The sequence below is a fragment of the Arachis hypogaea genome, chromosome 15 (genome assembly GCF_003086295.3).
Source record: "Arachis hypogaea cultivar Tifrunner chromosome 15, arahy.Tifrunner.gnm2.J5K5, whole genome shotgun sequence".
Lineage (NCBI taxonomy): Eukaryota > Viridiplantae > Streptophyta > Magnoliopsida > Fabales > Fabaceae > Arachis > Arachis hypogaea.
This window is the reverse complement of record NC_092050.1, coordinates 96,663,318-96,676,209: the sequence shown is the minus strand read 5'-3', so window position 1 is coordinate 96,676,209 and position 12,892 is coordinate 96,663,318. Positions and strand designations below refer to the sequence as shown.

Below are 12,892 nucleotides of genomic sequence, written 5' to 3'. Positions count from 1 at the left end.
TGTCTCCCCCTCTTCTTCTACTCACACAGGGATCCCTATACTGTGGTATAAAGGGTCTCTATTATTATTATTTTTTCTGTGCCCTCTTCTTTGTCATATGAGCAAGAGCAAGGACAAGAATATTCTTGTTGAAGCAGATCCGGAACCTGAAAGGACTCTGAAAAGAAAATTAAGAGAAGCTAAATTACAACAATCCAGAAATAACCTTTCAGAAATTTTCGAACAGGAAGAGGAGATGGCAGCCGAAAATAATAATAATGTAAGGAAGATGCTTGGTGACTTTACTGCACCTAATTCCAATTTACATGGAAGAAGCATCTCCATTCCTGCCATTGGAGCAAACAACTTTGAGCTAAAACCTCAATTAGTTTCTCTGATGCAGCAGAACTGCAAGTTTCATGGACTTCCATCTAAAGATCCTTTTCAGTTCTTAACTGAATTCTTGCAGATATGTGATACTGTTAAGACTAATGGAGTAGATCCTGAAGTCTACAGGCTCATGCTTTTCCCTTTTGTTGTAAGAGACAGAGCTAGATTATGGTTGGATTCTCAACCCAAAGACAGCCTGAACTCTTGGGATAAGCTGGTCACGGCTTTCTTAGCCAAGTACTTTCCTCCTTAAAAGCTGAGCAAGCTTAGAGCTGATGTTCAAACCTTCAGACAGAAAGAAGGTGAATCCCTCTATGAAGCTTGGGAAAGATACAAACAGTTGACCAAAAAGTGTCCTTTTGACATGCTTTCAGAATGGACCATCCTGGATATATTCTATGATGGTTTATCTGAGCTATCAAAAATGTCACTGGACACTTCTGCAGGTGGATCCATTCACCTAAAGAAAATGCCTGCAGAAGCTCAAGAACTCATTGACATGGTTGCTAATAACCAGTTCATGTACACTTCTGAAAGGAATCATGTGAATAATGGGACGCCTATGAAGAAGGGAGTTCTTGAAGTTGATACTCTGAATGCCATATTGGCTCAGAATAAAATATTGACTCAGCAAGTCAATATGATCTCTCAGAGTCTGCATGGAATGCAAGCTGCATCCAACAGTATTCAAGAGGCTTCTTATGCAGAAGAAGCTTATGATCCTGAGAACCCTGCAATAGCAGAGGTAAATTACTTAGGTGAACCTTATGGAAACACCTATAACTCATCATGGAGAAATCATCCAAATTTCTCATGGAAGGATCAAAAGCCTCAACAAGGCTTTAATAATGGTGGAAGAAACAGGTTTAGCAATAATAAACCTTTTCCATCATCCACTCAGCAACAGACAGAGGACTCTAAACCTCCTTATGCCATTCATGGAAAGGAGTAAGACTGATTGGATGAAGAGAGACATTCATGGCAAAGATTGAGATCATAGGCTTTCTATCCTAGTCATGCAATGATTAATTCACCTTATTTAGTCAACTCCAACAAATAGGGAGAAAGTCAAACAAGACTAATCAATCATACCACAATAATAACAAGAATTTATCTTATTACGTCATCTCCAACATTGGAAAAAGGTATCATATTATCTTCCATGAGAGAAAGTCTAACAAGACTAGCTAATCTCAATCCAAAAGTCCTAATCAACTTACTAATTAAATTAGCAAAAGATTAGCGTCAATGGAAACAATATCAGCTAACAACTCTAGATCACCAACATGAGTTGGGTTTTCATGACTCAAGATTGCCTAATTACTCTTTCCAAGCTAAGAATGCTCAAAATCTACTCTAAAATACAACCAAGCATTTTGTCAAACACTTGGTGGGTACAAAGGGAAAGCATAGTAAAATGTGCAAGAAATATAAATCTACCAACTATCAATTGCAAGAAAAGTAAATCAACAACTCAATTCATCAATAAAAAGAACATCAAACATTAAATTGCATTAAAAGAAAATGGAAATCCAACAAGGGTTCATCAACATAAAAGTAACAAAATAAAGGAAATGAAAAAGAGAAACTAAGAAGATTAAGATGTAACAACAAGAAATTAAAAGGAAAACTAAATCAAGACAAGACTTATAACTTGGATCCAAGAAAAAATAACTAAAACTACCCTAAAATCTAGAGAGAGGAGAGAGCCTCTCTCTCTAGAATTCTACCCTAAAACATGATGAAAACTAAACTATGACTTCTTCCTCCATTCCCCCTTTAGTCCTTGGGTTCAATAGCATCAGAAATAGGTTGGATTGGGCCCAAAATGAGCCGCAAAATCGCTGGGGGCGATTTCACTAAAGTGGACCCACGGGCAGAATCGGCGCGCACGCGTATATGGCACGTGCGCGCCCTAGAGCGCAAAGCAACATATGGCAAAATTTATATCATTTCGAAGCCCTAGATGTTATCTTTCCAACGCAACTAGAACCGCCTCATTTAGACATCTGTAGCTCAAGTTATTGTCATTTAATTAGTTAAATAAAAACGAAATTTTGGACAAAGAGGGAAGATATTTTCGAAAATTAGATAGCCTTGCACTCTCTCTTTGGATTCTCTTCTGTATTGCTTGGGAGAGTACTAGGAGGAGTTTCAGTAACTCTTTTACTTAGTGGTGCACGAATTGTGAATCACACTTTTCACAACGCGTACCACTAACCAGCAAGTGCACTGGGTCGTCCAAGTAATACCTCACGTGAGTAAGGGTCGAATCCCACGGAGATTGTTGGTTTGAAGCAATCTATGGTTATCTTGTAAATCTTAGTCAGGAAGTCAATTATGTTTATCAGTTGAATTGTGAATAACCAAGAGAACATAAATTAAAGATTACTTGTTGTGCAGTAATGGAGAATATGTTGGGGTTTTGGAGATGCTTTGTCTTCTGAATCTCTGCTTTCCTCTGTCTTCTGATTCACGCACGCACGCCCTCCTATGGCAAGCTGTGTGTTGGTGGATCACCGTTGTCAATGGCTACCTTCCGTCCTCCCAGTGAAAACTACGCTCACGCGCTCTGTCACAGCACGGCTAATCACCGGTTGGTTCTCGATCCGGTTGGAATAGGATTTACTATCCTTTTGCGTCTGTCACTAACGCCCAGCCTTCAAGAGTTTGAAGCTCGTCACAGTCATTCAATCCTTGAATCCTACTCGGAATACCACAGACAAGGTTTAGACTTTCCGGATTCTCATGAATGCTGCCATCAGTTCTAGCTTATACCACGGAGATTCTGATTAAGGAATCTAAGAGATACTCATTCAGTCGTATATAGAACGGAGGTGGTTGTCAGGCACACGTTCATGATTTGAGGAAGGTGATGAGTGTCACAGCTCATCACCTCCATCACAGTTAAGCGCGAATGAACATCTTAGATAGGAACAAGCGTGTTTGAATAGAAAATAGAAATACTTGCATTAATTCATCGAGACACAGCAGAGCTCCTCACCCCCAACAATGGGGTTTAGAGACTCATGCCGTCAGAGAATACAAAGTTTAGATCTGAAAAGTCATGAGATACAAAATAAGTCTCTAAAAGTTGTTTAAATACTAAACTAGTAGCCTAGGGTTACAAAATATGAGTAGACTATGATGGATGATGCAGAGATCCACTTCTGGGGCCCACTTGGTGTGTGCTGGGCTGAGACTTAAGCAATTCACGTGCAGAGGCCATTTGTGGAGTTGAACGCCAGTTTTTATGCCAGTTTGGGCGTTCAACTCCAGCTTTTGATCCTTTTCTGGCGCTGGACGCCAGAATTGGGCAGAGAACTGGCGTTGAACGCCAGTTTACGTCATCTATCCTTGTGCAAAGTATAGACTATTATATATTGCTGGAAAGCCCTGGATGTCTACTTTCCAACGCAATTGGAAGCATGCCATTTCGAGTTCTGTAGCTCTAGAAAATCCACTTTGAGTGCAGGGAGGTCAGAATCCAACAGCATCAGCAGTCCTTTTTCAGCCTGAATCAGATTTTTGCTCAGCTCCTTCAATTTCAGCCAGAAAAATACCTGAAATTACAGAAAAACACACAACTCATAGTAAAGTCCAGAAATATGAATTTTTCCTAAAAACTAATAAAAATAGACTAAAAACTAACTAAAACATACTCAAAACTATATGAAATTATCCCCAAAAAGCGTATAAAATATCCGCTCATCACAACACCAAACTTAAACTGTTGCTTGTCCTCAAGCAACTAGACAAATAGAATAGAAGACTAATAGGTTGAGAAGCAATAATATCTCAGAGTTTTTTTTTTTTTTTTTTGATTGAAGCTCAGATCCTAATTAGATGAGCAGGACTAGTAGCTTTTTGCTTCTGAACAGTTTTGGCATCTCACTTTATCCATTGAAGTTCAGAGTGATTGGCATTTATAGGAACTCAGAATTCAGATAGTGTTATTGATTATCTTAGTTCAGTGTGATGATTCTTGAACACAGCTTCTTTATGAGTCTTGGCCGTGGCCCTAAGCACTTTGTTTTCCAGTATTACTACCGGATACATAAATGCCACAGACACATAACTGGGTGAACCTTTTCAGATTGTGACTCAGCTTTGCTAAAGTCCCCAATTAGAGGTGTCCAGAGTTCTTAAGCACACTCTTCTTTTTGCTTTGGACCTTGACTTTAACCGCTCAGTCTCAAGTTTTCACTTGACACCTGCACGCCACAAGCACATGGTTAGGGACAGCTTGGTTTAGCCGCTTAGACTAGGATTTTAGTCCTTTAGGCCCTCCTATCCACTGATGCTCAAAGCCTTGGGATCCTTTTTATTTGCCCTTACCTTTTGGTTTTAAGAGCTTTTGGCTTTTTTTTTTTTGCAAGCTTTGTTCTTTGCTGCTTTTTCTTGCTTCAAGAATCATTTTTATGATTTTCAGATTATCAATAACATGTCTCATGTTCATTATTCTTTCAAGAGCCAACATATTTAACAGTCTTAAACAACAAATTCAAAAGACATATGCACTGTTCAAGCATTCGTTCAGAAGACAGAAAGCATTGCCACCACATTTAACCAATTAGAATTTCTTTTATTAAACTCGAAATTTTATTGCTTCTTATTCAAAAGATCTACTATTTTATTCATGTTTAATGATGATGAGAAAAATAAACTATAGCTTAATTGGAGATAAAATCAAATAGATACTAATTACTATTATATGACTTCTAAGGTAAACTTTTTATAAGGACACTGTCACAGAGTTAAGGCAGAAATTGGAAATTAACAACCTTTATTCTGGGAGTATGGGGGTTCCTCTGATCCTTGGGATGCTTGGTATTACAGAAGACTTTTGGCGCTTCAGTTCCCTTAAGTCACGTCCCTGCTCCTCTTGTTCTTTAAACATATGGGTCAGCATTTGACTGTGTTCCTTCTGTTGTTTTATTATTTGCTCCATAGCTTCCTGTATCTTGGTGACAGCCGTCTCAAGATATTCCCAATATTCCGCTTGAGGAATCTCTAGGAGGAATTCCTGTACTCTCTTCTTGATAAGATCCTCCTGTGCTTGTTGTCTCTCCATTGATGCTTTGGTGATTGACTTTTCAATTAGGATATATTCAGTTATTCCCATCTTGACTCCAGCGTCCTTGTAGAGCAGAGAAATCACGCTTGGATAAGCCAACCTGGCCTCTTTTGAATTTTTGTTAGCAATCTTATAGAGTTCAGTGGAAATCAGCTTATGAACCTCCACTTCCTTCCCCGTCATGATGCAATGAATCATCACTGCTCTTTTAACTGTGACTTCAGAACGGTTGCTAGTGGGCAACAAAGAACGCCCAATGAAGTCCAGCCATCCTCTGGCAACTGGTTTGAGATCCTCTCTCTTGAGTTGATTTGGGACGCCCTTTGTGTTGGTGGTCCACCTGGCTCCAGGGATACATATGTCCTCTAGAATCTTATCCAGGCCAATGTCTGCTCTCATCATCCTCCTGTTGAAGGAGTCTGGATCATCCTTTAGCTGAGGTAGCTTTAATATCTCTCTGATCTTGTCAGGGGTGGTATGAACAATCTTTCCCCTGACCATGGTCCGAAATTCGTAGCAGGCAGTTCCAGATAGTCTTTGCTTGTCAGTCTGCCACATATTAGCATAGAACTCCTGGACCATGTTCCTTCCTACTTTCGTTTCAGGATTAGCTAGGACTTCCCAGTTCCTGATTCGAATTTGCTCCTGGATCTCCGGATATTCATCTTCTTTCAGATCGAATCTAACTTCCGGGATCACTGATCTCAGACCCATTACTTTAAGATAATGGTCTGAATGTTCTTTAGATAAGAACTTCCCTTGATTCCAAAGTGGTTTTGGAACGCTCTCTTTCTTGCCTCTTGGAGTGGATTGTTTTCCTTTGGGAGCCATGATCTTAGTGATTTCGGATAAACACACCAAACTTAGAGGTTTGCTTGTCCTCAAGCAAAAGAAAAGAAAGGAGAGGGATAGAAGGAGATCGAGGTGCACTTGGTGATGGAGGAGGGGGGAGGCCGAACCCAATTTTAAAGGGGTGGGGGGGTGGGTTTTCGAAAGATTGGAAAAGATAAGATAAAAAGATTGAGTTGAAAAAGATAAGATAGAAGATATAGTGTAATTTTGAAGAGATATGATAGATTTTTGAAAAAGATAAATTTGGATTTTGAAAAAGATAATATGAAGATTTGAAAAAGATATGGATTAGTTGAAAAGATTTTTGAGTGAAAAAGATAGATTTGTTTTCAGAAAAGATTTTGAAAAGAGTTGGATTGAATTTGGAAAGATGGATTTTTAGAAATTAAGGATTTTAGAAATCAGGGTTCTTGACATGTTCATGTAAAAATCATGCCTTGAAGCATAAAATTTGAAATTAAAATGGAAATACGTGTGGGATAAATGGATTTGGCTCCTCCCTGTCTTCCTGGCGTTTGAACGCCCAAACACTGCTTGTTTTGGGCGTTCAGCGCCCAAATGCTGATCTCCTGGGCGTTCAGCGCCCATTTGCTGCCATTCCTGGCATTCAACGCCCAGTGGGTGGCCATTTCTGGCGTTGAACGCCCAAATTGCTGCCATTACTGGCGTTCAGCGCCCAGTGGATGCCCATTTTGGGCGCTGAACGCCCAAAATGCCCCTTTACTGGCGTTTTCTTGCCATTGAGCTCCCTATCTCTGTTTTGTGTGCAAATTCCTTCTGTAACCCTGTAAACTTATGCAAATGATTCTTTACCTTAGTGTCAGTAAACTTTATATAAACAAATAAAAATAAAAATAGAAATAGGGCAAAATGCTTAGAGGATTGTTGCCCCATGGCTGGGTTGCCTCCCAGCAAGCACTTCTTTATTGTCTTTAGCTGGACCTTGCTGAGCTTTTAATCTAGCTTCAGCCTTGAGCATTCTTGCTCGATGTTGCTTTCAAGATAATGCTTGATTCTCTATCCATTGACAATGAACTTCTTATCAGAATCAATATCTTGGAGCTCCACATAACCATATGGTGACACACTTATAATCACGTATGGTCCCCTCCACCTGGATTTCAGTTTCCCGGGGAATAGCCTGAGTCTAGAGTTAAACAACAGAACCTTCTGTCCTGGTTCAAAGATTCTAGATGACAGCTTTCTGTCATGCCACTTTTTTTATTTTTCTTTATATAGCTTGGCATTTTCGAAAGCTGTGAATCTGAACTCCTCTAGCTCATTTAGCTGGAGCAATCTTTTTTCTCCTGCTAATTTGGCATCAAAGTTTAGGAATCTGGTTGCCCAGTAGGCCTTATGTTCCAGTTCCACGGGCAGGTGACATGCCTTACCATACACCAGTTGGTATGGAGAGGTCCCTATAGGGGTCTTGAATGCTGTTCTGTAAGCCCACAGAGCATCATCCAAGCTCCTTGCCCAATCCTTTCTACAGGTATTTACTGTCCGTTCCAGGATTCTCTTTAATTCTCTGTTAGAGACTTCAGCCTGCCCATTGGTTTGTGGATGATATGGAGTGGCCACCTTGTGGCGAATTCCATACCGAACCATGGCAGAGTAAAGCTGTTTATTGCAGAAGTGAGTGCCCCCATCACTGATTAGTACTCTAGGGACACCAAACCTGCTAAAAATATGTTTCTGGAGGAACTTCAGCACTGTTTTAGTATCATTGGTGGGTGTGGCAATAGCCTCAACCCATTTTGATACATAGTCAACTGCCACCAGAATATAAGTGTTTGAGTAAGATGGTGGGAAAGGTCCCTTGAAGTCAATTCCCCATACGTCAAACAACTCAATTTCCAAGATTCCCTGTTGAGGCATGGCGTAACCATGAGGCAGATTACCAGCTCTTTGGCAACTGTCACAATTACGTACAAACTCTCGGGAATCTTTATAGAGTGTGGGCCAATAGAAGCCACATTGGAGGACCTTGGTGGCTGTTCGCTCACCTCCGAAATGGCCTCCATATTGAGATCCGTGGCAATGCCACAGGATCCTCTGTGCTTCTTCTCTAGGCACACACCTACGGATAATTCCGCTTGCACATCTCTTAAAGAGATAAGGTTCATCCCACAAGTAGTACTTTGCATCAGTAATTAATTTCTTCTTTTGTGTCCTGTTGTACTCCTTGGGTATGAACCTTGCAGCTTTATAGTTTGCAATATCGGCAAACCATGGTGCTTCCTGAATGGCGAATAAATGCTCATCAGGAAACGTTTCAGAGATCTCAAGAGAAGGAAGGGGCATCCCTTCCACTGGCTCTATCCGGGACAGATGATCAGCCACTTGGTTCTCTGTCCCTTTTCTGTCTCTTATTTCTATATCAAACTCTTGCAGAAGCAATACCCATCTGATGAGCCTGGGTTTTGAATCCTGCTTTGTGAGTAGATATTTAAGAGCAGCATGGTCAGTATACACAATCACTTTTGATCCTACTAAGTATGATCTGAACTTGTCAATGGCGTAAACCACTGCAAGTAGTTCTTTTTCTGTGGTTGTGTAATTTTTCTGGGCATCATTTAGAACGCGACTGGCATAATAAATGACATGCAGAAGCTTGTCATGCCTCTGTCCCAATACTGCACCAATGGCATGATCACTGGCATCACACATTAGCTCAAATGGTAATGTCCAGTCTGGTGCAGAAATGACTGGTGCTGTGACCAGCTTAGCTTTCAGCGTTTCAAACGCCTGCAGGCACTTTGTGTCAAACACAAATGGCGTGTCAGCAGCTAGCAGATTGCTTAGAGGTTTTGCGATTTTTGAAAAATCCTTTATAAACCTCCTATAGAATCCTGCATGCCCCAGAAAGCTTCTGATTGCCTTAACATTGGCAGGTGGTGGTAATTTTTCAATTACCTCTATTTTTGCTTGATCCACCTCTATTCCCTTGTTTGAGATTTTATGCCCAAGAACAATTCCTTCAGCACCATGAAGTGACACTTTTCCCAGTTTAAAACTAGGTTGGTTTCTTGGCATCTTTTCAGAACAAGTTTCAGGTGATCAAGACAGGAGCTGAATGAGTCTCCATATACTGAGAAGTCATCCATGAAGACTTCCAGAAATTTTTCCACCATGTCAGAGAAAATAGAGAGCATGCATCTCTGGAAGGTTGCAGGCGCATTGCATAGCCCAAAGGGCATCCTTCTATAAGCAAACACTCCAGATGGACATGTGAATGCTGTTTTCTCTTGATTCTGGGGATCCACTGCAATCTGGTTATAGCCTGAATAGCCTTCCAAAAAGCAGTAATAATCATGACCTGCTAGTCTTTCTAGCATCTGGTCTATGAATGGTAAAGGAAAATGATCCTTTCTGGTGGCTGTATTGAGCCTTCTGTAGTCAATACACATGCGCCACCCTGTAACTGTTCTTGTAGGAACCAGTTCATTTTTTTCATTATGAATCACTGTCATGCCTCCCTTTTTTTGGACGACTTGAACAGGGCTCACCCAGGGGCTATCAGAAATGGGATAAATAATCCCAGCCTCTAGTAATTTGGTGACCTCTTTCTGCACCACTTCCTTCATGGCTGGATTTAGCCGCCTCTGTGGTTGAACCACTGGTTTGGCATTATCCTCCAATAGGATTTTATGCATGCATCTAGCTGGGCTTATGCCCTTAAGGTCACCTATGGACCACCCAAGAGCTGTCTTGTGTGTCCTTAGCACTTGAATAAGTGCTTCCTCTTCCTGTGAATTTAAAGCAGAGCTTATGATCACTGGAAAAGTGTCACCTTCTCCCAAAAATGCGTATTTCAGAAGAAAGTTCAGAGGCTCTTTCATGTCCCCTGAATCCTCCAAATCAGGCTGAACATCTTTAAAGATGTCTTCCAACTCTGATTCGAGACTCTCAGCCATGTTGATCTCTTCTACCAAAGAGTCAATAAGATCAACTTTCATGCAGTCTGTTGATGTGTCTGGATGCTGCATGGCTTTGACAGCGTTCAACTTGAACTCATCATCGTTGACTCTCAGGGTTATTTCCCCCTGTTGGACGTCAATGAGGGATCGTCCAGTTGCTAGGAAGGGTCTTCCTAGAATGAGAGTAGCACTCTTGTGCTCCTCCATCTCCAGCACAACAAAGTCAGTGGGAAAAGCGAATGGCCCAACTCTGACAATCATGTCCTCAATCACGCCTGATGGGTATTTAGTGGAACCATCAGCAAGTTGGAGACATATCCGGGTTGGTTTAACTTCTTCAGTTAAGCCAAGCTTCCTGATAGTGGATGCAGGTATCAGGTTGATGCTTGCCCCAAGATCGCACAAAGCTGTCTTGGTGCAACCACCTTCTAATGTGCATGGTATCAGAAAACTCCCAGGGTCGTTAAGCTTTTCAGGAAAGCTTTTCAGAATGACTGCACTGCATTCTTCAGTGAGGAGAACTCTTTCTGTTTCTCTCCACTCCTTTTTATGACTCAAGATTTCTTTCATGAACTTGGCATAAGAAGGTATTTGCTCAAGTGCCTCTGCAAATGGAATCTTTATTTCAAGAGTCCTTACATAATCTGCAAAGCGAGCAAATTGCTTATCCTGCTCCTCTTTCCGGAGTTTTTGAGGATAAGGTATCTTTGCTTTATATTCCTCAACCTTAGTGGTTAAAGAAGCCTTTTTAGAGGGGTTGTTATCAGCACTTGTGTGTGTCTGATCCCTCACTGGCAATTGAATGCCAGAGTCAGAAGCTGGAGTGACGTTAGACGCCAGCTCACTGTCTGTTCCTGGCGCCTGAACGCCAGAAATGTGCCCATTTTGGGCGTTCAACGCTGGATTCTGCCCCATTTGGGCGTTCAACGCCAGATTCTTGCCCATTTCTGGCGTTGAACGCCAATCTTGCCTTGTTTCTGGCGCTGAACGCCAGTTTTGGGCATGGTCTGGGCGTTCAGCGCCAGCCTTCCACCCATTTTCTGGCGTTTTAGTGCCAGAATTATTTTTCCCTGGGCTCTTACTGTCTTCAGGTGAATCTTTGGTGGGTCGCTCATTTCTTGAATTTTTGATGCCTTGAGGTGGGGTATTTAGTGTTTTCCCACTCCTCAATTGAACTGCTTGACATTCTTCTGCTATTTGCCTTGATAGCTGCTGCTTTGTTTGCTTAAACTGTTCGTCCATATGTATATTAGCTATCCTTGTCTCCTGTAGCCTGTCCTTGAATTCAGCTAACTGCTTTGTTAGAAAGTCCAATTGCTGATTGAATTCAGCAGCTTGTTTTACAGTACTGAATTCAGCAGTTACTGTTTTAACCTCTTCATTCATGGAAGGGTTGCTGCTTAGGTACAGATGCTGATTCCTGGCAACTGTATCAATGAGCTCTTGAGCCTCTTCAATTGTCTTTCTCATATGGATGGATCCACCAGCTGAGTAATCTAGAGACATCTGAGCTCCTTCTGCAAGCCCATAGTAGAAGATGTCTAACTGAACCCACTCTGAAAACATTTCAGAGGGGCATTTTCGTAGCATCTCTCTGTATCTCTCCCAGGCATCATAAAGAGATTCATTATCTCCTTGCTTGAAGCCTTGGATGTCCAGCCTTAGCTGTGTCATCCTTTTTGGAGGAAAATATTGATTCAGGAATTTTTCTATTAGCTGTTTCCATGTCCTTATGCTGGCCTTAGGTTGGTTATTCAACCACCTCTTAGCTTGATCTTTTACAGCAAATGGAAACAGTAATAGTCTGTAGACATCCTGATCTATTTCTTTATCATGTACTGTGTCAGCAATCTGTAAAAACTGTGCCAGAAACTCTGTAGGTTCTTCCTGTGGAAGACCGGAATACTGGCAACTTTGCTGCACCATGATAATGAGCTGAGGATTCAACTCAAAGCTACTAACTCCAATGGAGGGTATGCATATACTACTCCCATATGAAGCAGTAGAGGGGTTAGAATATGACCCCAGAGTCCTCCTGGACTGTTCATTTCCACTTATGTCCATGATGGATATATGGATATAACTTGGACTGATTTACCTTTTTATTTATTTTATTTTATAAGAAGTAGATACTTAAATAAAATAAAATAACTAAAAAGAATTCGAATTTTGAAATTAAATATTTTTTTTTAATAAAAAATAAAAATAATTAGTTAAATAAAAACGAAATTTTGGACAAAGAGGGAAGATATTTTCGAAAATTAGATAGCCTTGCACTCTCTCTTTGGATTCTCTTCTGTATTGCTTGGGAGAGTACTAGGAGGAGTTTCAGTAACTCTTTTACTTAGTGGTACACGAATTGTGAATCACACTTTTCACAACGCGTACCACTAACCAGCAAGTGCACTGGGTCGTCCAAGTAATACCTCACGTGAGTAAGGGTCGAATCCCACGGAGATTGTTGGTTTGAAGCAATCTATGGTTATCTTGTAAATCTTAGTCAGGAAGTCAATTATGTTTATCAGTTGAATTGTGAATAACCAAGAGAACATAAATTAAAGATTACTTGTTGTGCAGTAATGGAGAATATGTTGGGGTTTTGGAGATGCTTTGTCTTCTGAATCTCTGCTTTCCTCTGTCTTCTGATTCACGCACGCACGCCCTCCTATGGCAA

General features: G+C 40.9%; 1 non-coding gene across 1 annotated transcript; it reads right to left on the bottom strand.

Annotated features, from left to right (window-relative positions):
* Nucleotides 1-631: 631 nt before the first annotated feature.
* LOC112752245 (small nucleolar RNA R71) lies at nucleotides 632-739 on the bottom strand. Its single transcript, XR_003176692.1, has one exon. It is a non-coding gene; the product is annotated as a small nucleolar RNA R71 (small nucleolar RNA).
* Nucleotides 740-12,892: the final 12,153 nt, after the last annotated feature.